The sequence below is a fragment of the Botryllus schlosseri genome, chromosome 1 (genome assembly GCF_051294905.1).
Source record: "Botryllus schlosseri isolate E-star chromosome 1, Bs_hap1, whole genome shotgun sequence".
Lineage (NCBI taxonomy): Eukaryota > Metazoa > Chordata > Ascidiacea > Stolidobranchia > Styelidae > Botryllus > Botryllus schlosseri.
In genome coordinates this window covers 34,368,215-34,394,012 of record NC_137236.1, presented here as the reverse complement: position 1 = coordinate 34,394,012, position 25,798 = coordinate 34,368,215, and the positions used below count along the sequence as shown (strand labels likewise).

The 25,798-nt window shown below is 40.8% G+C and overlaps 1 protein-coding gene and 1 pseudogene across 4 annotated transcripts in view; both read right to left on the bottom strand.

Annotated features, from left to right (window-relative positions):
* LOC145435743 (armadillo repeat-containing protein 1-like) overlaps positions 1–25,798 on the bottom strand; it is a 391,422-nt gene that overhangs the window by 304,260 nt on the left and 61,364 nt on the right. The window lies entirely within an intron of this gene.
* Positions 13,022–14,275, bottom strand: LOC145435936 (ubiquitin-conjugating enzyme E2 2 pseudogene; annotated as a pseudogene).

The following is a 25,798-nucleotide window of genomic DNA, read 5'->3' as shown; positions in this document are numbered from 1 at the left end:
TAACTCGTAATGGTTCATGCCGTAAAAGGGTACGTGATTGTAATACTATAATTACGATAGTATCAAACATATCAAAGGAATGGATTGATCAAAGATAGCTATTAGGTGACGAGTATGGAATGAGAAAATACCACACGGATTCATATTGCCCAAGGTGGAAAATATTTACAGTCGAATGACGCGAGTAGCTGTGACATGACTGACTCTAACAGCCAGAGACAAAATTCCGAGTTGAAATTGTGGAATTTTGCATATCAAGGCCGTAATCACGACTCGGTATCAGCCGGCAATGAGCGAATATATATTTGAGGTTGAACAGCAAAGGACTCGAAGAAATTGATTGCATTTGAAAGAATCTCTGGAACGGATAGGGATTTGGGTAGAAAACGAAATTCCGTTGACAAAATAAATCCGAGCCGGCTATGTCGGGATATGAACCTGATGCAACATTAGTGTGCTTAAAATTTCACTTCCTGAAATTATTAAACTCACGGTATATACTAGGATTTCACATTTTCTGTTACTGAATAGGGTAGAAAGGAAGTGTTTTAAAAATAATTCGGTCATTTACAAACATGTCTTTATACGTGGATGCGCTTGCGCAATATCCTGTTATTCATTCATCTCGAGGACTAAGTCGAGAATACACTTGTGTACTGCGTGGTACCGGTAATGCAGTCGGCTGTACTCGTCTAAGTGGCGCCGAGATGAATAAGGAGAAACTCAATCGGAGGCGGGCCCTTGCAACTCCCTGAGGGGCCAGATGACCTGCGTATATCCTGTGAAACCAAGTTATTGTGAGCGGTTGCCCGACATATGAGCATGCGACATAATGGAAAACGACAGTTCAGCATGGAACACATCAGCATGCGTCACTTCAGCATGTGACTGTATAACCCAAAAACTTACCCTAACCCGAGACATAGCCTAACCTAACCTAACCTAGCCTAACCTAACCTAAACCCTAACTCTAACCCAACCCAACCATAAATGCAACCCTAACCTACCCCTAACCCGTAATTTAACCCACATGCTCATGTGTCACATGCCAAATTGTCGCATGCCGAAGTATCGCATGCTGTAATGTCGCATGCTCATATGTCCACGGACCATTGTGAGCCTGTCTTAACGGACGTGTCAATAGGTTGAGAGCAAATGCAGTACGGATGGCTAACGCAATTAATTCAGTACACATCGGCTGAAATATATTTCCGTCAGCCCATGTTTGGTGATCCATGTTACTGCCATCTGCAGTTTATGGATGCACCTGAACATCGTAACGCCATTGACTGTGAAATCACTACCTGGATGTGATGATGTCATTGTGTAAGTCGAAACTATCGTTGATTCAGCTGTCGATGGGGGCTATGAACAGACGATGCAAGGTTAATTCTTATACTGGTTAGGCCTCGTGTGTTCCTGCAAATCGCCAAAATGTATATACGAATATTCGAGTGCTGATTCCTTTCCGAAGAATTGTTGACTTGATGAAATTTACGTGGCGTAGACGTGTGCTTCCATGCTTAAGTTACTGATAACCATAACAGATGGTGTGATATATTATCGTTGAACTGTCAACCGAACCTAAGGTTCGTCTTCGTCAGCGAATGTCAGTATGAAGCTGCTGATTGCCATTGTAGCCTACTGTGCGGGACTTATCTGAAAGCCAATATTTTCAGCAAACGCGGCGCTAAATGAGGTTTGTCTATGGTACTAGTCAGCGTTTTCAGTTTATTCACCACTTGGTGCTTTCCCTGGTATTTGGTGATCTAGGCTTGCAGAAGAGCAGGGATGTCAAACATACGCTCCGCGGGCCGCATCCGCCCAGCACTAGCAGGCGATTTCAATCGGCCAGCGAAACAATTCTTAGATTTTAAGTATGAAACACTTTCAATAAATAACACCTCAATACAGCATATGTCGAGCATGCTCATGCTCATAGCCCACATTATAACCATCCGACTGCGATGTTGTGGTTTCACTATAGTCCTCATTAGCAACAAGTCATTGGTATTGAACCCAGTTCCAAGGAGGCAAAAATGGGCACGCCGAGTTCGGAGTTGCATGGTGATATGGATCCAAATCTATTCATTCACAGAAGCGAAAACGTCCGTGCCAAACCATTATATGCCGGCTACACGGAGACTAGAACAGTTACACAAAATAAAATTAAAATATCAGTTGTCGCACCACGTTTACAGTTAAATCTCTTCTATTCCACAACGCATACGCAGGGCTGACGCGAGAACAAACGGAGCATAGAAATATCGTCGTTAGAGCCACTGTATTTAACCAGCCAATTATCGTATTTTGCCAATTACGTTTTTCACGAATAATGGTGTTGCTATAGAATAGAATCCCTATGATCCGATAAATAATTTTACATACTATTGTGTATATGGGCTTGTTAATAACGCGTACTACTACTAGGTCATAGATTTGGAGGTAAGCATTTTGGAATCATATGAATGGTTCTGCCCGCGAGCGATCCAATGGTTTGAATCCGACCCGCAACGCAAGTTGAGTTTGACACCCCTGCCGTAGAGAGTTTTCCATCTATATACAATTACATAGTCCCTCTGGAAGCGAGTGTCGCAGTTGGTTAAACACTGCTGGCGCGACACCAATGGTTGCTGGTTCGAGTCTCGCCTCTGCCATGTATTTATGTGTCTGAGGTTTATCTGGGCTCCTCATTGCCGACCCCACTGTACACACAACGCTTTGAAAAGCCCAGACAAAGAGAGGGCCGAACTCTAGAAAGGTGGCAGCAAAAGACCAGAAAATGGACGCAAGAAAAAGCGGAAAGACATTACGAAAATTACTGTGCGGGCGCAAATGACCCAAGTATTTATAAGCGCCAATTGTGTTAATAAAACAAACAAACAAACATAATGTCTCTTCGTAAGTCGTTAGACATGGCCTTACATGGCTGATTCCTCGCAAAAGTTATGACCTCTTTGTAAATGATGAAAAAAACTATCTCGGTGATTTATCTAAAGGCCCCAAGACCTCATCGCAATCACAAACCGATCCGAATAAGCAGTGTCTTACAATAGGCTATATTAAACGAAGGTAGATCTTGCTATAAGTCGGCAGTTCATGAATCACCAAAACGTGGTATATCGGCCAGGTATAAAATGACAAGTGATGTCGAATCACCGTTAATAGCAGAACCACAATGACGGCAAATCAATCGCAAAATCACTTGAAGTTTGAACAATATTGATCACAAATATTTCTTCAATTGATCGCAGTGATTGGGGCGAAGAACTCGTTCAGAATATCTTATTAAAATGACGAACGCGAACACACACTGAACCTTGCAGCTAAGAATAATCCTAATCTTCGCTACACACAGCACAGCTATCACATTACTGTCACAGTGGCAATTCCAGTGGACATATAGAATCGACATAAGCGAGTATCAGTAATTCAAACGGTGTTATCTGCTACGGAATTAGATTGGTCGCTTTTTCCTATACTCCTGGAGAACTCAACACATTAACATGGCAATTTAATTCTGAAAATACCTGATAATCAGCTTCAGTTAGCTGGCAAGGTTTGTAGATCGTACTCTGTACTGTCTAGCCCAGTGTCTTTAATACGAATCTGCGGTTGTCAGCATTGGTTTGGTTAGGGTTGCATTTAAAACGAATGGTGTCTTCAACCACTTTGTTAAAAACTGTTTTAAGCATTGCCATTTTAAAAAGAACGAAATTGTGCTTTTTTTGAAAAGTTGTATATAAAATTTCACCATACTTGTGTAACTACTGTCGAAAAACGCATAGTATGAGTCTACGGACGATTTTCACTCGATATAGGCGACGTACACGATATGGAATGCTAGTTGGAACCCTCGAAATTGTTGTCGGCTCAGCCGTCATAGGCTCATAGCACGTAGTTTTGGATCATTGGTACGGAAGGGATGTTCTGATGATAATGGACGCCGACCGTAAAATGCTGCATTACAGTGTAGACCTGGCCAAATATATTTCTGGTCGGTTTAAGACAGGGGTCGTAAGCCTTTTTCGACAAAGGATCCTATTTAGCAACAATTTCAATTGTCATTGCCATTCCACTGTAACGCCACAATTAAAGACGTCATGGCTAATAAAAAACACAATTAAAAACATGTTTTAAACAAGGGCCATGTTTTAAAAATGTCCCTTTTAAAATGATTTTTGTGTCAAATGCAACCCTAGGTATTGCCAATGGCATGATGCGATTGCAAGGTCTCACCTTCACCCTGACGTACACAGCAGAAAAGGCTATAAATATTCAGAGGTTTCACCATCTCTTCGGTTATTCATAGGTCATCGACCGCTATAACACGATGTTAATACCTTTATATAGTACATATGGACTCTCGGTATTTACCTCGAAATACTTGTATAACTATGATGTAACTTGGTAGGCTGCTATATACTGTACACTGTACAGTGTACATTCGCAATCACTGAGCATCATGGAAACACGACGGGATATATGTTCAGACTTGCACAAACTACCGAGCTGGTTATAGTTCGCGGTAAAGTAACTACTGCTTTCGGAGTAGTTCTATTTCTAGTTGCAGATTTTAAAAAGTAGTGGTACTAATTCCAGTTGCGCATATTGAAAATCTAGTAGTTTGTACAAGTCACGATGTGTTTCATATTCAGGGCCGTGGCGGCATTATGTCGCCCGTGCAAGGTGTTTATCGTCGCCACCGAATATGATCTTCAAGGTAACTTCGTCGGCTACAGATGGAATTGCCCAAATGAGTGGCACTATGATTTCTGGTCGTGGGAACATAATTTAGCATAACATCGATCGCGTTAATCAAATATAATGACAATGCAAGTAGATTGTTTTTAAATGATTGAAAGAAGGTAGTTATAGCCAGGATCGTTTCGTAATTGACGCAATGTGAGCTGTATCCTTTCACAGCTGTCGACACGCGTCAGCCATATCAATAATTCATCATTGACATCTGCTGTTGCTACGAGATGGCGGTATATTCTCAGAGTAAGGCCCAGGGCATTTACATTCTGAATAATTAGAAGTCTGACGCCATTCGACCTCTAATTGCACAAGATTAGATGATTATGGTATCAAGGCAATGTCACATAATCGTCGCTGGTTTGTGTGGAAACCGTGATAGACTACACTCGAATTATTTGGTATTTTAAAGGTTGAAGAGGTCAAATTGTTGGTAATTTCAATGCCAGTTCTGTTTTCTCGATTCTATTTGTCTGAAATCCCTGCAATTAGACTTCTCCGAGATCTGGAAGATGCGATTACATGTATACCGGAATGGTGTGAATTACAGACGCATAAAGACGGTAGTCAAATGAAAGCATGTCAAAGTCCGGATAATGATAAGTTACTAAAGACGAAATTAGGAATTATGTCCGAATCCAGATCAAACGCTTGGGCTGAATATAGAGAGTTTGGATTGCTTGTTCTTTTCAAGAGAATAGCAGGACTCCATCTCCAATCCACGGATGAAATCAGATATCCTAATCGGGTACATCTCAAATGTGCAATGATATACTGAAATATTTGGTGGTCCTAGTATTCGTCATCATTGGTAGACAAGTATAAAAGTATTATTATAACTTTGTCACTCTCTACTCAAATAAAAGTAGAAGTATCGATTCCATCATCTTTTAGCAACTTCAAGTGGGGAATGTCAGAAAAGTATTGAAAGAAGTAATTTGATCTATGAGGTGCATTTACATGTTTATCAGAGGTGGCTACTCTTGATATTGCAGGGTGCATCTTCGCGGTTAACGGACGATGGCTAATTACTAGGGCAAGTTTTTGCTACTTTCGCAACTTTTTTTTACAGCTTCCGGCAGCTTCGTAGATCCTCAGAATTTATGTACTATGGTGTTTCAAGCTGTTTGGAAGGATTTAATAGTGCAACTTTTTGCCACTTTTCTCTATTTTTCATAGCCAATTTTTACTGGAACTTTTATCAAATATTGCGTAAAAACGTAATGGAGTGATTTAAAAACATACCATAACTATTTCTGCATGGTTCTACTCTCTTCGATTTGCATAACAAAGAGCTATATGATGGGTTAGCTGCATCTCACTGTTATCTATGACACAATGGAGAGACGTTCAACTCCCCCTGCCAAGCACGACTGTGCCCGAATAATATGTAAATAGATCGCTTTATTAATTCTGTCATTTAAATTTGAAATAGTTTCCCATTTCACGAACGCTCAGGCGAGACCGCCGAAAACTACATTTTTACTGGGTCCCGTTCTTCAGGCTATTGATTTTGTTAAAGTCGCCAAGAGTGAATTTTTCTGTACTGCCCATGGTCAAGTTTGCGGACCTAGGAGGTTTGGTGTGTGTTTTTCTACTTGTTTTAAGGGGAGGGGGTTATCGCTATGCTGTTTGGAATTTTTTGGGAAATTATTTCCGCATTGCGTAATTTTCTTGCTGTGTGCCGGGAAAAATGTAATTTTGGGAGGTTTCGTCAAACCGTTAAATGGCGAAGTAACAAATTTGACAGCTCTGCAGGAACTAGGTTATACAACGGGGCCTTTCGAGTGTCTCATACCCTACTAATTCAACAAAATTATAAATGCAACTTTTTACTGCAACTTTTGTTAAAATTAAATGCAGCTTTCTCGTGATTTTAGTGCAACAAAACTTGCCCCAATATATTAAGCTGCCGTGCTACAGGGACCATTTCGCGCAATTGTTATGACAATTTCAAAATTAGTCAAGGTGCGAATGTTCCGTAATTTTGTCTATAACAATTGCCAAATGAAAGTGCTGGTACTAATCTGAAAGCATACCCACTGGAGAAAGTAGTGCGAGTAGGCAAAGCATGATTCAGTATACTCAGAAAAAGAAAAAGTCCATCGATAGTCACGACCTCTGAATAATATAGACATTGTGGTATGCCGTGTGTTGTGGGGTTACTGGTACATTTTGCACGTTATTCATAAAATGTTATTTAACACCAGCTCCTCACCTACCATTACACCAAATACTATTGTTTTATGATGAGTGATACTTTAGTCAATAGAAACGACAGTATTTCAATACTGAAAACCTCGGAATAAGTCATTGAGATATGCCGTGTCGAGTGTGGTCAGCTGATCACTGATACATTTTGCGCAATATTGTCAATATCCACCAGCTCGAGACCTAGTCACCTACTATATTTCATTGTACCATTGTTTTCTAATGAGTGTGATTTTAGTTAAATGCAACGACAGACATCATCATCTAACCTTATTTCAGTCAGGTCGGTGATTTATATCAATTTCCGCAAATTAATAAGATCATTCATTGACGTGTGACGATGACAAAGCGAGCGCGCACAGCTGACGAATCGTTGATATATAGTCGGTAAAATTACCCAGGGACAAATAGAAACAGTCCGTGGGTGACTATATAGTTGCATATGCGGTATGAGCAAGACAACCAGACAACCAAATTATGGCTTTATGACTCAACTTTACCAGGTTCATCTCGAATCCAGATGAATGGGATGTAAATTTTGGTAAGTGGTCTCCCGAAGCCGTTGAAGCCCTGTGTAAGTTAAATCCAGGTAATATATCACTGAATGCATATGCTTTTGTCAATGGTTCAATGTGAAAACACGCTTCGAAATGCCGGAGCTTGATTCGGATCCTCAGTCCCTATGTAGAGCAGAGATAGTGAAGGACGAATACATGGAAAAGCGTCTAAAGCAGTGGTTCCCAACCTTTACTAAACTGGCTGCAATCTGCAAGCTCTCATCTAAGCCCAAATATTCGCCTAGTCTAGTCACAAAAAAAGTTTACTACGCTACACGAATAGTGATGAAAAAATGAACCGTGCATCAGAGCAAAACTAAAAAATTATGATTTCCACACCAAACCAAAAGATCATTATGTATGTTTGCTTTAAAACAGTGTGAATTCTCCTTTATGAGTCGCGTCTGTGTGTTGACCTCCAGTGACCTTTGCGGCTGGCGCATCGAACTCCGGGGGCTCGGGAGAGCCCGGTTAACAACCACTTGTCGACAGAAAACCAGAAAAGATCAAAATTGAATACTGAATACAGTTACACAGTCACAGTTACAGTTACAGTTACAATAATAAAACCGGTATTGTATTGTATTGCAGTGTATTATTGTTTCAGAATTCACATTGTCTCTACTGCATTGTTAATGTTCATTCCACGCCAGGCCGATACTCCCGTTCGTAATTCCGGAACTGCCTACTTAGAGTACTGCACACTTTCGTCCTACTCCTTGCGGAATTGATGGCGAGTATAGGAGACTAGATAGCAGAGATGAGCATGGATTAGGATTAGGTTTTGAAAAAACAGGATTTGTGAAATTTTGTCGGATTTGGATTGGATTTGGATTAGACATTTTTTTCAGAACGGAGTAGGATTTGGATTTATCTATTTTCTGGGAGATTGAAATGTCGTGTGGCGAATGGCGACAAACTTTATTCAAATCAGTTATTAATGTACTTATGGTTACTAGGTAATACTGAATCAAGTGAATCGTTGGTTGTCAAAGAAAATTTTCGAATCCCTCCATTGCATAAATCATTTTTTTTCTGAATTTCCAGTTGGAATCGGATTAGGATTGGACATGGACTTGAATATGTGAAAGTTATGAATTAGGATTTGGATTTGGATTTGAAGGTTCGGATTTGGATTGGATTAGAACATAGAAATTTCAAATCCGCTCATCTCTGCTAGATAGAACTGCAACAGAAGGGTACAAATGTACCGTTTTATAGGCTGAATAGATCTCATAAATGGTGGTTTATTGCTTTGTATTATATACAAAGACAGCGCATGCAGGTCTACCTCGTCAGTCAACAAGGTTTCCATTCGTAATACGGTACTTTCTAGTTCCTTCATTACACGACACTACGTCGGAACTACGTTTTTGTTTCGATCTATGATGAACGTAGTGAACAAGTTCTCTCGAATACGAGACCATTGTCATGCGACGTGAGCAAATCCATGTGCTTCAATTGGGGAGCATAGTATGTAGTAAACAATTCAATCGACGACATGTGAACTTAATCATGTATACGCGCAACCACGTCAGCTGCTGCAGCTACTACGACTATCGGATTCGACTGTTATTTTCGTATTCACAGTGTTTGGACTACTGTGGTCATTCATTGGTCATTTACACCAGGCCGATATTCATTATTATGAATCCTAATCTACCGTCTTGTAGAAAGAAACACCACTTTCGTTCTTGTTTTCTGTACGACCAGAGTTTCATACAATTGCGTGGACTGTACGACAGAACCAAATCGAGCGGCTCACTGCGTCTGGGATGCGGAATTCTCGCCATTTTACTGAATACAATTTACGACAATATTTAAACTTACTTCGCGATTGCTAAATTGAATTACCGGGTATCAATCGAAAGCTGACGCGGTACTGATTACGAAAATATAAACTTTATTCTGCTCGTAGCCCCGGAGCCCCCACAAATCAGCGTCGAATTGTGACGGAGTTTGGCATTGCGATGCAGTATCACCGTTTGCAATAATGATGCCTCACCTCGGAAGCAAATGACCGGCGGCGCAAGCCACGACCGTATTGCTCATTGCTGCGCCACTGGTTGACCACTATCAGTCTCACTCTCACTCTCACTCTCGCCGTGCCGTTGTTCACTTTCAGTGAGCCGCGTCGATTTGGTTGAGTCCACACTATCGTAGGTTAATACTTACGCGGATTATAGTGGTAAGATACGCTTTCCATATTTTGGAGTCGGGAAAGGAGGACACCTTATCAAAATTTTCAAACTTATATTCCTGGAGTAAAATCCGGAAAAATTGGTAAAGTTACCACGAAATTGATGGTAAATGTCAACTTTCGGCTTCAACTCCCGAATTACAGTTTTTCTTTCACTTACGTTAGGACCACGAATTTCCTGTTTAGCGTCATTTATGTCCATTTTCACTCGGATCCATGAATCATCTTGCCTCTAAAAACTGTGAAGGAGGACGAATTGCCATAAAGGAGGATATTTAGGCAGGGCGATTTTCTGGTGACTCGACTTGACTCGAATCATTTTCTTAAAACTGAAAAATGACTCGACTCGAGTCAATTTATGTATTGACTCGACTTGTACTCGAGTCATTGCGCATGACTCGGACCAAGTCATATGACTCGAGACTGGGTATACCTACCAAGGCCGGCATTTCATGGTAATTTCGAAGAATTACAAAGTTATCACACTAATATTATTTCGTCTATCATTACTGGTACTTGAAAAATCTATCAGAAACTGTTAAAAGTGAGAAAAAATTAGTATATTGTGATTGCAAAGCATTCTATATCACCAAGTAGAGTTGTAAAAAGTGGGTATCACATGACATTAACTCGTAACTGAACAGCCAACACAATGACTTTTGGCGAGACAGCGCAGTGGTATAATCTGCGGCTGCAACACCAATGGGTTGTTGGTTTGAGTCCAACTGTGGTCGACTTCAAAATTCGTATACGTAAGTGTTAGAGGTTTATCTCGGCTCCTCCTCGCCACCTCATCCGCGTAAGCGGTGTCTCACAAAATGCCTAGAAGTGGGCCGTGCTACAAGTCGGCAGTTGCAGAATAAAAATGAAGAATATCGGCCTTCTGTAAATGACCATAATAGTCGACAAACACCATGATTACCACGAAAAAAAAACAATGACTTGGACTCGGACTTGCGTCAAAACACTGTGACTTGTGTAACACGAGAAATGTTGAGTGTCCGTGAGCCTTGGAGCTCAATAGTGACTTTAGCAGTCATCCGTACCCGCGTGATTTGTTAATCAGTTTGAGGCTTGGTGCTGGTGATAAGTTTTTTTGTCAGTGATTCAAATTAGTCAAAATTAGGGGTATAAGGGATTCGATTATTGTATTGTTTGGACGTTTGGTGCATCATTGAGGTAATTGTCGTTATTCATTTAGATTATCAGTTTAGCCTAGAGAGTTAACTGTTGTTAACCGATTTGTAGCCACTGCCATGAAGTTGACGTGGACTATCATTTGATAAATTTGTGATCCTATTTCTGTAATTGTTTGAATTACTTTGACCGTGTCTCAGGGGTAGGCTCGGATAATAGGACGCATAGAAACTAGGTAGTGGTTGGAATTGAGTTAGCAAGCTACTCGAACAGTCTAAGTTGATACAGCCAAGTCTCTAATCGAGCCAAATATAACGTACTATCGTAACTAAGCTACGACCAAAAGTACGTTACAACTTGGACTTGACACTCTGCTACGTGACTTGGACTCGGACTTGACTCGGCGGTGAATCTAAAATGACTCCACTTGACTCGCGTCAAAACTATGAAAGTGAGATTGACTTGTGAGTTGTGACTCGGAACCTTGTGACTTCGTAACAACCGTGCATTTGGCGTCCTCGGAGGACATTTTCAAAAACCTGAAAATGGTGGACAAATCCTCCGAAAGGAGAACGTATGGTAACCTTAGGTAGGAGTGGAATTAATTCCGGATGCTACTGCAGTGGAATTATTGCTCAAAGTCAAAATCAATTCAGAGAAAACGTTTATTAAATCGTAAATGCTACTATACCACGCGATAACTTTCAACAGTTAAAATGCGTATCGAGTTCATGAGGTTTATGGGAGTTGATCTAAACTAGTAGTTCCGAAACTTTTTTGACCCGTCACCCCCTTATCCAAATCGACTGACCTATCTTCAGCGCCCCCAAATGCTAGAGGTTATCAATGACGAATTACTTCATCTTTGCCGTGGTAATCAAGTATGTTTTTTCCACTTGTAATACTAACTCAAGCTTGGTCCGTGTACTTGTGTCACCTACACAAGTAGTTTTGTTTGTATGCTACATTTGCTTCAACAGTTTTTTTATGCTTGAATGGTGATTTTTGCTCGAGTGAAAAGTGGATTTTGGATTCACTTCGAAAGCGCGTTGAGAGAAGTCATAAATAAGTTCAATATAAGCAATGTGAAAGCAAATGTACCTGATTTGTTCCTTTTCACCTTTTGACGGGCTAGGCTAGGATTAATCGAGCATTAAGTCGATTTTCTATCAACACCCTTCGAGTGTACATTAAACTTTGCAAGAAACCAGGCTGTTAATTAAATACAGTCGACAGTACGTTCTGGCATTTACAGCCTCCTATCGCTCTCTACGAACATTTTCGCCCTCAAGAGCCTCCTTCGTTATTTTTATACTCTTGTCGCTCAGAATCGCGCCCAAGAGGGAAGATCGATTAGTTTTGGAACCACTGGTCTAAACACTGAACTATTTCAGTTAAGTGTAAGTGGTAAGGGAAGATCTGATGTATATGTATTCCCTGATATCAGTACATCGTTACCGATACTGGCTGGATCGTACCACGCTACGAAATTTACGCAGGTTAAGTGAAGTTTGCGTTTACTGATATAAGTTAACCCATCCGCGATTGTATTCGTATTTGGGATTTGATTGTGCTAGTATGGAGCATTTGGATTCAGATAGTGACTTTTCTGTACAATGTTCAATTGTACATGTACACTGTACAGCAGGGATCATGGAATTGTTTGGTGATGCCTCACGAGGAAGTGCATATCGGGGCCTATCGTAGGCCCCGTGCATATCAATACTGACGTCGCAGGACTATTGGTAATGTCTTCAGTGAATGTGTTAAATAAGTGCTGGTGAGAAGAATGAAGATTGTATTTTGTTATGTGCGTTAACGCGTATTAAGGGACACGAATCCTGATTTTGGAAATGACAGACGGATGTTTACTTACGTGTGTCTCTACGATGTCTGCAGCTACCGAACCACCATCTCGTTAATAATCAGTATTTACATTGCGGTTGTCTTTACAGTACTATAATCTTCACTCTTGAGATTCGAATGGAGTAGGCTGTAGCGATAGCAACTAAACCGCCCTTCGACACTCCATGGAAAGTTAACGTGTGACTCGTTCGCTTTCTGTTGCCTAGTGCACTTTGGTCACGAAGATTTGAAAGCTTGAAACTGTCTAAACTGCGATCATGAAAGCTTACTAATAATATGTGTGAATTGACGATTATATGCGACAGTAGTTGTGATTTTATTTCGTTTAATTTTGTAAGCTCATACATGAATCGTATAAAAATATTGGATAATAACTTCGGCCATCTAACGGACTTTAAAAGTGAGAAAAGAAATGCCACAGTGAAGAGTATGAATAAGAGGGATACGTAGTTTTTGTATTCAAGCATTAAAGTTTCAATTATGCTTCGACTCTACGATGAATAACGTCGAGAATACGGTCACATACGGTCACATTTTGAAGGATGTAGCAATTTATCGATCATGAGTTCACTGTGCCAAATAAAACATAAAACTATGATTGCGGTTGCATAAAAAAGATTTTTTATGTGAAATAAAGGCTTTGCGAGTTATATTTGTTTGTTTTCGAGTTCATGATCCATATAGTATCCGAATGATCAGTGCATGAATAAGGAAATTCAGCGAAATAAACTGTAAACACACACAGCTGTAAACCATCAATGCACGTCAGCAGATTCGATCGGAACCGCCGTGTATAGAGGCTTGAATTCAGGCAAAATCGCGGATGTCCATCGGTCCTGTTCTGTGTATTTGATGTTAGGCAGCAATCGACCGCGATACATGTATAAATCATGTTTTGCAATCGCTCCAACTATCCCAAACTTTATCATAATCAAAACTGTGAATAAATTCTCCTCAACCGGCACACATCATATTCAATTGGCCTGTATAGCGTCTCGTGATGTGCCCGTATGCAACGGAACTTTACCCTTGCAAGGCGTAGTGTGAGAGATGGCATACATTTCCGTCCATTGCTTGGCCTGTTCGAAATACAATTCTCTATTTTTTAAGTACAAATCTGCACTCTCTGCATCCATCGGGTCGTCCGGATTAGGAGAAGCCAGTAAGGAACATATTGACAGAAGCACTTTCGATGTAGTTAACGCTGGTGACCATTGCTTTTGCAAAATGTCTACGCATATCGTCCCTCTTCTGCTTACATTGGGATGGAATATCTTAGTCTCGAATCGCATTTTCGGCGGTTTAAACGGATACTCCGTTGAATATTCTATTAATATTTTAAACAATCCGCCTGCGAACGGCGTTTCTTCAGGTCCTTCGATTGTTGCCCACCACCGGTACAGATCTGAATCGTCGACCGGTCCTGCTCTAATGGGAGAATTGCTAGGCTGTTGCAGGAATTTCTTGTACTCGTACTTTAGTCGCTTGAAAGCCATGTTTCACTTCGAGCGAAATAATGTTACCGGTAGTCTGGCGTATATATATGCCATTCGCAAACACAACTCCTAGGGAGTTCCCCGGGTAGCATGGAGTAAAGAATTGACTAGCAGACGTGTCATTGCATGCGCTAGCTCAAGCCGCACGATTTTGAATCATAACATCCGCACTGAAAGACATTGCTCATGTATAACTAGCCACACACCGTCGGTAAGTATGAGCAACTCCTCCACCAGGCGCATTCACAGGATTATACGGGCTCGAAATATCGATGTACGAAATGATTCACACGTATCAAGAACATTCGATGTTCAATCCCAAATGAAAAAGATTAATGTGATGCTAAAGGGCATGTACTTGCAGAAATACACTTCATCACGAGTGAATGACGGGATGAAATGTTTGTAAGCATGAATACTAGTCAGCCCTCAAGATTACTGGACCACGACCTAGCATATCAATCTCATCCTTCCGCAAAATGCCACCACATTCTGTCGCTTGCCTTTTATATTCTCTGCTTTACTTTTCATGCAGTGTGCACTGTGCATGCCTCTTTTTTTACATCGCCTAGGCCCTAGGTCCAGGTGGGTGTCTTATTTCCAAGACTACTCGAAGTCACTTCGACACCTTCCTTTGCATTTTATCGCAGTTGTGTGGTGTTTTGAAATGATTAAAATAATAATATACTGACACTGAAACTGCTGCAAGGTTACATTCTATACATATACACCACTCAGTGCATAGATAGACTGCAATGTTCTATATCGTATGGCTGGTCGTAGGGAGCAGGGCTATGCAAATTCGAGCACTTGAGTGATTCGATCCAGAATCGAGTTTTAGGATTCGAGTCGAGTCGAATGTTAGAGTATTACTCATTACGACGTCACAACCGCATGAATGACGTGGGGATTTCAAATAAGTACCTTTTATGCGACCACAAAGAATATAATGCCAGTTCTTCACCATATTAAAGATCATTTAGTATTTTTGACCATATACCTATTTTATGACAATTTGAAATTGACGTGACTTGATAACGACTTCACAGATATGTCATATCCACTAACGTGCGTAGATTTTCCATGATGATTCCAAACAGCTTCACTGACCAGGAGCAAGTACGAAGCGAGAGTGAGAATGTAAAAGCTCAATCGCTTACGCAACAATGGCATATACGCTTGCGGTTTGCGCTGCTCGTCACCTGCTTAGCGACTGCATTGCACGCCACGATGACAAACTCCATCGCGATGCAAAATTCAATCCTAATTGTGGAGGTTCCAGGGTCGGGAGCCGAATAAAATTTATGTCTTCGTATTCAATACAGCGGCAGTTTTCGATTGATACTAATTATATCAAGTTTGGCCCTCGGCAAGCCCGTTAAAAATTACCGCAAACGCAAACCTCCAACACTTAGGTAGGTATTCTGGAGTCGACCTCGGCCGGACTTGCATCTACAACAACACAAATTGGTTGCGGGTTCGAGTTCGACTCCAGAATTCCTACCGAGTGTTAGAGGTTTATCTAGGCTTCTCCACACCATCTCATCAATGTAAGCGGTGTCTTAAACGCCTAGAAACTGGCCGTGCTACAAGTCGGCAGCTACGGAATAAAAACATAGGAAATATCGGCCTCGTGTCAATAGCCATTGTAGTCGACAAACACCATGAATACCTCAAACAAACACCGCAAAATAGCTCTTTGGTCAAATGGAAAGTGTGACGTAAACCAATCGCAGTGAGCCGTGCGACTTAGCCGTGTCAACACCATTGTAGGACACTATGCCTGATTGAACTATTTCAGAAATACATTAAAATACTTCCGGTTATGTACCGGTTTTAGAGCAACTGCATTGAACAACACAGGCAATGACCGAAAGACGGTTATCTTAATAATATTTTTCATAATGGTACTTTGACGAAAGTGCGATATTCCACATCCAGTCGGTAGCTCATAATCCTAAATCCATTGTCCTTCACCGGCAGGTTCATCTCATTCGTGCATATCACCTATGACTCAACCATATCTCAGACAGGACAAATAAGCTTCAGCTATAAATGTCACAAGTCACCATGGGCTATGTCGCAAGTTAGAGCATAGATTCAGCACTACCATATGCTCCCTTAACCCTCAACGGAAACCAGCAGAAATGTTACTCAGCGAGGCATGGGCATAGGATATCTGGAAACTCGACCGACAGCGGTTTCTTGAAAGACGTTATTATAGAGTTATTACTATTATTTCGAAGTCAAATTCCGGAAATCGATTTATCAATGCGCATATCTGTCTAGGTTTTGTGTTCCCTGTTGTTATATTGCAAGGATCCAGGAGATATGTGGAAGTTAAAACAGGATAAACTCTAATTATGGCTGTAGCGATGAGAAACTCACACTATGCAGTGTCTATATCTGTGATTCTGAAACTGTGTGCCGCCACATATTCCAACGTGTGCCGCTTTTTGTAATTTTGGAGAAAATCTTCATAATTTTCTATCATGCGGCATGCATGCTAGCACATGGAGCACCGTGACCATTGCAATGTAACCGATCATGGCATAGTCAATGAGTTGGCAAATTGCTGTTAAATTGTGCTGCTATATGCCTTTAATTCGTTTCACGCACCGAATGAATCAACTCATAAGCAAAGAATTACTCCAAGGACTGGTCTTCAATTTGCAATGTAATATTATTTCTCAGGGATAGTTAGTCCATTTCGAAGCAGTCAATCCAGCAATTTTTCGGCAGAAGTCAACTCATAGATTTACGAAAACGCAGTGTCCGGAAAATTGGAAGCGTTATGGCCCTCTCCTTCTAAATCCTGCTTTCCGTGGCTGCAAAAGCAATCATGATTTCAATGCCTAGTGCAATTGTGCATTGTGCATCTCTATGACTATGTGAACATATATATTTTGGACGACGACATGCAGGTACGTTTATCAACAACTTAGCCTCGTTTCAGTCGTATAAATTAGCATGGTCATCGTGAACCACGTATGTTTTTTCTTTCTTCCAAAGAATACTTTCTTGTAACTGCGCAGCAAGTGTTTTATAAATTTTCTAATATGTCACGAGCAAAAATTAGTTGGAGAACCACTGGTCTATATTCTTTGATATTGATTCTAATGCGTCAAGCGAAAAGGAAGCGAACTCAGCAGTTCAAAACAATAGCGTTGACATCCGGTTCAAAGGTATATATCTTATATATGCAAGAGTATTAAGGAAAAATACACTGGCGTTCAAAGTTCAGCATGGTATATGAAACACTATTATCACGACAGGTATGGACTCATATCACAAAAACCTTTATGGAGAGGCAGGGTGGTGAAGCCCCGAAATGCTGCCGAAATTGCTCAAATCCACTAGATTTATTGGGTTCAGTCCCGACTAAAGGGAGTTTGCATATGTATTGTATTGTATACGTTTTGCTCACTGACCAACTGATGAAGTCGATTTCTCGAATATTTCCAGATTAGTTAATGGAAATGTATAGGAATGATGTCAACCCCTGAAAGGTTTTGGCTCGTGTGAACACGAGTCGCGATCGCGAACACTAGTTTCGGACGTCACGTGACGTCGAAACTCCAATTTCAAACACTTCTTTTCCGTAATGATATAACTACGTACGGGTGGGGCGTCACGACACCAATGGAAGCGGTTTCGAATCTCGGATCTGATCAACTTCTGCTTGTCGGAGGTTTATCTGGGCTCCTCATCGCCGACCTCACTGCAACCGCATTGCGTTGAAAAGCCCAGGCGTGAAAAGTGAGCCGAGTTATAAGTCTGGAGTAACGACCACGATCGGACGCATGGGACTGAGAGCGACCGAACAATGATTGCGTGAGAGGCTGAAAGACGCACCCAAGAATATAAGAAATCAAAACCCATGAACATTATGAAATTTCAATAGTGGAACGCAGGGCCTAAAAAGGCGATAAGCTCAAGTGTGTTGTGCCCCATTAATACTATACAATACAACTGCGTGAGGTACGTGTATAATACCTGAAGGGCAAAGTTACAGAAGTTTTTAGAACGAAATAATACTATATTGCCATTGTGCCGTTCGTTAATATCAAATAGTAACACAGCAGCTCGACAGTGCACTTAACAAATGTACTTACACAACTTTATATTTTTAATGGATATTAGCCTGCATTCTCGAAACCGTCTGTGGAGGTCTGCATCAATCCGGATCGATTGCCTCTAATTTCGGCTATTTTAATCGTCTTTTTCGAAAGCATTAGCATTGTAAAGCGGCTTCTGACTTCCTTTCCACGCTCCTGATATTGCCTCTAGTAGTAGTTAACAAATCAAAATGCGATTGGTGTTGGTTTTTTACGTGAGTGGTATACGATATAGGTGAAGCGAAGCTCCTATCACAGGATGTTATAGAGTAGGCTTACCATATTTTGAAAATGCAAAAGGCGGACACTTTTTCAGAAATTTGCAAGATACAAAACCGGAGTAGAATTCTCAAAAACCGGTGAATTTGTCCCACTTTGCGGTCGGTTGACTAAAAAAAAAAGGTCTTCACTTCCGCTCAGATCTCAAAATAACGTTTTTTACTCTACATTGCCAGGTGGATGACTAAAAAAAAAAAAAAAAAAAAAAAAAGGTCTTCATTTCGCTCAGAGCTGAAATCACCGCTTTTCCTCCGAAATACCCGCCGGAGCTTCACTTCTGCGCTAATTTGCGGCATATCACTCGCAATTTCCTCTATATCTGACCTCAATTTTCAAAAAAGAGGACAAAATCTCAAAAAAGAGGACAAAAGAGCGTCCTCCGAGGACACTTTCAAAAAAGTCAAAAAAGAGGACAAATCCTCTTAAAAGAGGACGTATGGTAAGCCTATTATAGAGCAATGTTTCATAACCTTTACTAATAGTGGGAACCGTTTCGCTAATCTGCAGGCCTTCGACAAACCTAACATTTTTGCTGAGTCACAACAACAAGCCCTACTTCTTTACATGCGTAATACACTGCTATAGAATTCCGGTGCACAAACCAACAGCGTCAAAAGTAACAAAGCATTAACACATGATTTTATATCTAAACAAAATTATTATAATGAATATTTGATGCATCTCAATGCGACCTATTTATTCTCTAAGAGTCTGGTGTGTTTCTTGATATTAGGTGAATTCTTGAGATTGGCCCAGCGAACAACCAATGTTATATATAAAGTAACTTGTTGGTATCGTTTCATCGGATCTGAGGTCTCTTTTTAATTTAGCATGCTTAATTTCTTGCCGCTCGTGCTGAGATTGTTGCAATGATGACCCCTGCAACCGTGCTTACCGTCATCTGACTGGTATGATTCCGTGCATTTGGTGATTTATTGGCATTTCATCATGCTGGTCTGGATTTAGTTCGGTGTACTGACCTTCCCAAAGCGTTTCAAAGGACACATGGGGTCATAGGAAGTATCATGACCTTGTTATGTTATACGTCAGAGGTCAGACTGCATGTTATCATTTCCTCACATTCCAAGTATCAGAACAGTCTCATTGTTCATCTCCGATTTCGAAGTTCATCCTCCCCCTTATGCAGAATCGACAGCCAGTTCCATATGCGATTTTAACAGAGGTGACTTTGTTGACGTGATTTCGTATAAGAGAACTGTGCCTTGTGGAGACTTGTTCCGTGACGTCATCGACTAATAATGCTTTGATTCATCTGAATCCATCTGATTCATCATGTCTGAGGAAACTCATTATGTCTGACCGCATTTATTGTAGAGCATACATATCACATATCCATGCTACGTTTTGTCTTGATAAGGCGGGATAAGCTAGTCCAGTGGTTCCCAACATTTTTGCCTTGATTCCCCACTTCAGATTTATTCTGAGTCTTCATTCCCCACTATACCCAAAACTCCTATATACCCTTTTAAAATGCCTCTCCATAACATTTGGCAAGACGTTTAGCAGGGACTTGCTATTGGAAAAGTGTAAAGAAAGCAGATGATATTCAACAAATGAAACATTTCATCGGAAGATAATACAAGAAAACACCACAGTTTGTCTAACAAGCAATGCGAATTCTGCTGTTGTTCTGTGAAAATGAGTTTTTGTGAGCAACACGCGATATAATTTTCGATGCATACATTCCAGCGCAGTTAACCGGTAACGGTAATCGCGCATGTGTCTCGTAAATATGTGGACTATCCTGTATGTAATGTTTGCCAAATGAGTCTATTCCCCACCGGTTGGGAACCACTGAGCTAGTCTGTTCACTCCGTTGAATGTTGTTGCCATCTAACGGCATAATACGGTGATGCTGACTACAAATTCGTATCTAATTATTTTCGACTGGAGATGGTAACATTTCAACGGAATTCCATTGCTTTTGTAATGTAGTGTGTCCAGGAACCTTTCGGAGATTTCTTTTTGAGCGCGAGTTTCGCATTCCGAAAACGGTCGTTAACCCCAATATGCACTGCTGCATGCGCTCCACCTGTGATCAATATCTGCTCGAAGGAGTAGGCCAGCATGCTTGACGATTTTTGAAAATTGATTTTGGTGTAATGCTGTCTGGAATACAGACTACGTGAAACGGATATGATTGTAATCGAACGTGACATCACTTGTGGCTCTATTTATAGTCCGACTCTGTATTGTGCTGTGTTTCAATCGATATCCTTATCTGTCGTGAGCGTTACGGAGCGTTTCTTAACGATACATGTTTGAAAACGTGGTTTGAATATAAGCCACGCATTGTATGAAGCTTGTGATGGTGAGCCATACTCGACTTCGCAGTTTGTGATATCATGCAATGACTTTGTATGCAGATCCTATATATCTGGGTACATAACGAGCTTGTGCAGGAGAACAATCAGTTTAAACAGATAAGTCGATCTTCATAGCAAACATCAACAATCCAGAGTCATTGTAACTCACACTATGCGCTTAGTGTTGTTTACATTTCCCATTATTAACCGGCGTCGTCATTTTACCGGCCGGCATTTCTCAAGGGACTTTCCCCGGTACGAAATAGCGAGGAGTCGAAATTAATTGCCACGGCGGCTGAGATTGAATCTCTTTCTTCCCCTCGACAGGTGCATAGCATTTTAGCTTGATAAAGTTTTGAGCAGTTATGTGCAGATACGCATAATGTCTGTGCTAATAAATCTTCCCTATATGCCAGCACAGCAGCATGAATCAGCTGGGCGAATGCGCTTGGCAAGGCCCTGTTGAATGCATATACGGTCATCGTGCTGACGGAAATACGGGAGTTAGTACACCAACCGGTATGTGGGGGACAGTTGTATTTTATACATGCACTTCTATTTTCGAAGAAATCAGAACCTGTCGGGTTTACGCCAGCGACATGCGGCGAGTTTTATGTTTGGTAAAGCACTGACCCCATCAGACTCAGAATTGCAAATATATAAACCCAAAATGGTAGCTTGTTCAATTAGCTACATGTTATTTCCCATCCCATTGGCATTTTTCACACTCAGGCTACGTAGGCTACGTAAGAAGGTACTACGTCACATATTCACAATTGAACGCATAGCTAAACTGTTAGCGAAGTCTGTGTTCACAATTCCAACGCGTCTGTGGCGAGTGGAAAGCCATTGGCATACGTACAGATGCCCAACTTCATGAATTCAACTGTAATGTTTCAATATCGTCAGAGTCAACTACTGCTGCAGCCATTAGCATGGTCTCATCAATTACCAAGTCACAACATCTGTCACGGCACAGCGATAGGCTGTGCTACTGTGATATGCCAATGAAATATACTTGATGCGAACGTCGGAAGAGGGAAGTTATCTCAGTGGAATATGCCTACGCGGCGCGGTTTCTTCCTCAGTAACACCACTGCGATATTGTTTACTTGCATTTTTCAAAATTTCTCGCCATTGCGCACTCTTTCACCCATCCATATACACTAGTGCCGAGATAACGTTCCACGCAGCTGCTACACAAATGTGGATTGTGAGTTCAAGTAAAGCTGAAGTTGACCTCGGGATTCCTATGTAAGTGTTGGAAGTTTATACATAGCCTTTGGCAATTTTGGCAGTGTGTTATTTTGTATGCCTGAGAAGTGGAATTACTTTCTTCCATCAAAAGCTTTGCGAAGGTTGATCGGGAAATACAGCAATCCAGTCTGATTTGTCGTTATAACCAGCAAACAATTGACGCGAGAAAAGCTATTCGGAACCCCATTTGTGTTAGAATTACTGATTGCACATACGAGCTTTCTCGTGGGAAATCATCAGTTGCGTGTACCAATTTTACTAAGCTTGATACACTCGCAGTCCCGCCGTAATCTCCCAGCAATCGAATTTGTTTTGCTGACCGGAAGAGACATTTATTTGAATAATGCAAATAGAAGCGATCTGGTGCACAATGCCACTGCTGCCGAGCACTATAATTCAATACAACAACAACACTCGTAGTCCCGGATTACCGCTTAAAGTCACTTGTCGGTATCTAGTTGAGCCCGGTACATGCACGACGCATTGCGAGTTGAATGCCAAATATAACACGACCTGCTTATGCATGCATGTTGTACACTGTAGTGTACACCAAGCTTGGATCATTTCGCCCTATACAGTTTTCTTTTAACATCTTCAGAAGAGCCGGAAACTAGATTAGAATTATAAATACTTACAATTTATTGATCCGAGAAAATCTCCCGGAATTTTCAAAGGAAGTACCTACTCAAGTAACGGCGGGAGATTGGCGCCGCTTTATAGCCCATTTGTCTCGCCATGTCATCGCATCTTTTCCCGTCATATTATATACCCGGGGAATCACCCACGTTATGCTGGTTTGCAAAACTCAACGATTGCCGCCGAGTTACGCATTGCTGAATATTGATTCGCTTTTCAATAGTCTGCAATCCTCTCTACGCCTGCACGCTATTGTATAGCAGTGCTGCGTACCAATTACTAACTATTGAGACGAGTTAACTACCAACTGACAAGAATACGACCAAAAGAATGGGCGTTATGTGCAAATTTAATGTTAAATATCACGATTCCTTTAATCCGCGTGCGCCAGTGTCACTGTATAGCTAGTTAGCTACGCTTATTTTCAACAGAGCAAATCAACGTTCACAAGATGCACTTTATACATCACGTTCACATAAGAGAATTTTCCAAAACATTCCTATACTGTAAAGTCCAGTACACATGGATCATACCGACATGTTCGCAGTTGCACCGAGACAATAATATGCAATATATTGCAGATATTTTCTTAAGTGCTAAGCTTCAGATTATGAAGGATTAAGTGCACAGGAAATAATTAATTGAAGCAATTCACTCTACCTTCCTATTTATCTTAATGTAGGGTTATCATACGTCCTCATTTAGGAGGATTTGTCCTCCGTTTTCAGGAAATTAAAAATGTCCCCAGAGTACGCTGAAATGTCTTCATTTTTGGCAATTCGTCCTCCTTTACAGCTTTTACAGCTAGGCAAATGCACAGGGTCAATGAAAATCTGCATAATGGGTGCGAAATAGGTAATGCGGACGTTTGAGCGGGTCATCCAAGAGTTGAATCAAAGCGATGACCTTATTATCAGTCAACACCACAGAAGAACCGCAAAAAGTGGGTAATGCGGGAGACGAGCCAATGTGATGACCTTTTCATTAAGTCAACACAACAAGATTTCCAGTAAATATTTCAAGATCAGCCGTTTTAAATTTCGGTAAACCACCTTCTATAATTTTCAAAAAGTGTTCTTCTTTCCGGATTCCAAAATATGGTAACCCTATGTCAATGGGTGCGGGTACATATCACACAGAAATAGGTAATGCAATAAATCAAAGGAGTATTCGCACCACTTCAAATTTGGAATGCAGCATCTCAGCAAGTCACATGAACGAATGCTCTATTGATTTTTCGGGTTTTCGTAGTAGTGGTAATTTGAAAGACACAACTCTTCTATATACTGCCTACATAGCTGCTGTAATGGTTTGAAAGCAATGATGTAGTTCGCGTCTGCTGTAGAGGTCACCATGAACATGAAAATAGAAGCATACGCGCTGTTCTGGGAACATAGCAAAGATTTTACCAGTATGAACTCTCAAGTGAACCACCCCAATGAAAGCCCCTTTGTTAGTAACACGTATACGGTGTTCTTTGCCAAAAGAATGCGTTGTTCTTAACCTCATATTGTTTTGTGTAATGGATGCGAGGCAAAACGGCAGCATACTCAGGATTGCGAGGTAACTCGAGTACCATAGAAAACAGAACATCAACACACGAGAGCTCAGTATAACAGCGGTTTTGTCTACAATGTAGACTCTAGAAACATTTCGTGGCGATAATAAGTACGCGTACGGCGTGGTATGGTATAGAAATCAACGAAACTTCACAACTCAAAAGAAACTACTTCTGAACTCATTAGTATATCCATTGAACACCAGACGAGATATCGAGGTCTATGAAGGCCCGTCACATATTGACCGTTGAATAAAAATCGACCAAGGAGTCTGGCTGCATTCACAATATCTTGTCATCCTGAAGGTTCTGATTATTTATCAGCATATAACTGCAATACTCGTGAATGCCCTGGTTTGTTTTGTAGAACAGCCAGCAGAGTTTAGTGGACTTATTATACTCAAATCCATATCCTGTTCCATAGTTGAGATTCAAATCCAAGTCCAAGTCGCAATCGAAATCTGGTATCAATTTCATATCATACAATTCAAATTCACACAGGGACCTAATCAGATTACAATTTTCATTTTGAATTAGTACGACAGTAACGTTTGATTATCACCGGTTCTATCGAAATTTTCGCTTGGTTTGTCGGTGTTAAGATTGCAATTATTTCTCTTGACGCAAACGAGAGAGTGGCGCTTAGCCGTCTCCGTTGTATGTGTCGCTTGACTACACCAGTGTTAGAGCATTATAATTGGGGCAGTGGCCCTGTATATAATTGGAATTTATAATTCGTATTCAACAATTGCTGTGATTCATTAATTCTAATATAAAAGTGGTGTAAGAATTGGAATGTCACAGATCACTGGCTTTGTGTTCGACATATTGGCACGCGATGCCTAGAATGCATTACCATTTTCTCTTGTAAACACCTTAATAAACGAAGCGCATCGAATGATTAAAGGTATATATGACTCTTATACTAATATCTTATTGTATGTCTGAATTTCTGTGTCTATAGCAATAAAAAAGAATGACTCTTTCGCATTCATCGCTATAGAAATGCTAGTGCGGTAAATTTATCCGTTTACGCCGAATGAATCTGGTAGCGATGACTTCATATAATGGTTCAATACGGACTCTGAATAATATGAAACGCAGATGTGTAAAATTATAGAGATTTCTATTTATGGTCACAATGAACCTAATAATGCATTGAAAATACAGCTAGCATAATGGTCCAACTCATGCTGAAGACATAGGTAGGAGCAGAATGTCCCTTCCGCTTCTGAATATTCAAATAAAGCAGTGGTTCTCATCCTATTTTCAAGCGGGAACCCCTAAATCTATTCAGGTTACAGTCGTTGAGGTCGGCGCTGGAAGTAAGTCAAAATTAGGACAAATGTTATAAAGGATGCTGTAGTTTTATATTTGTTGTTTCAACGTTAGCCTTTC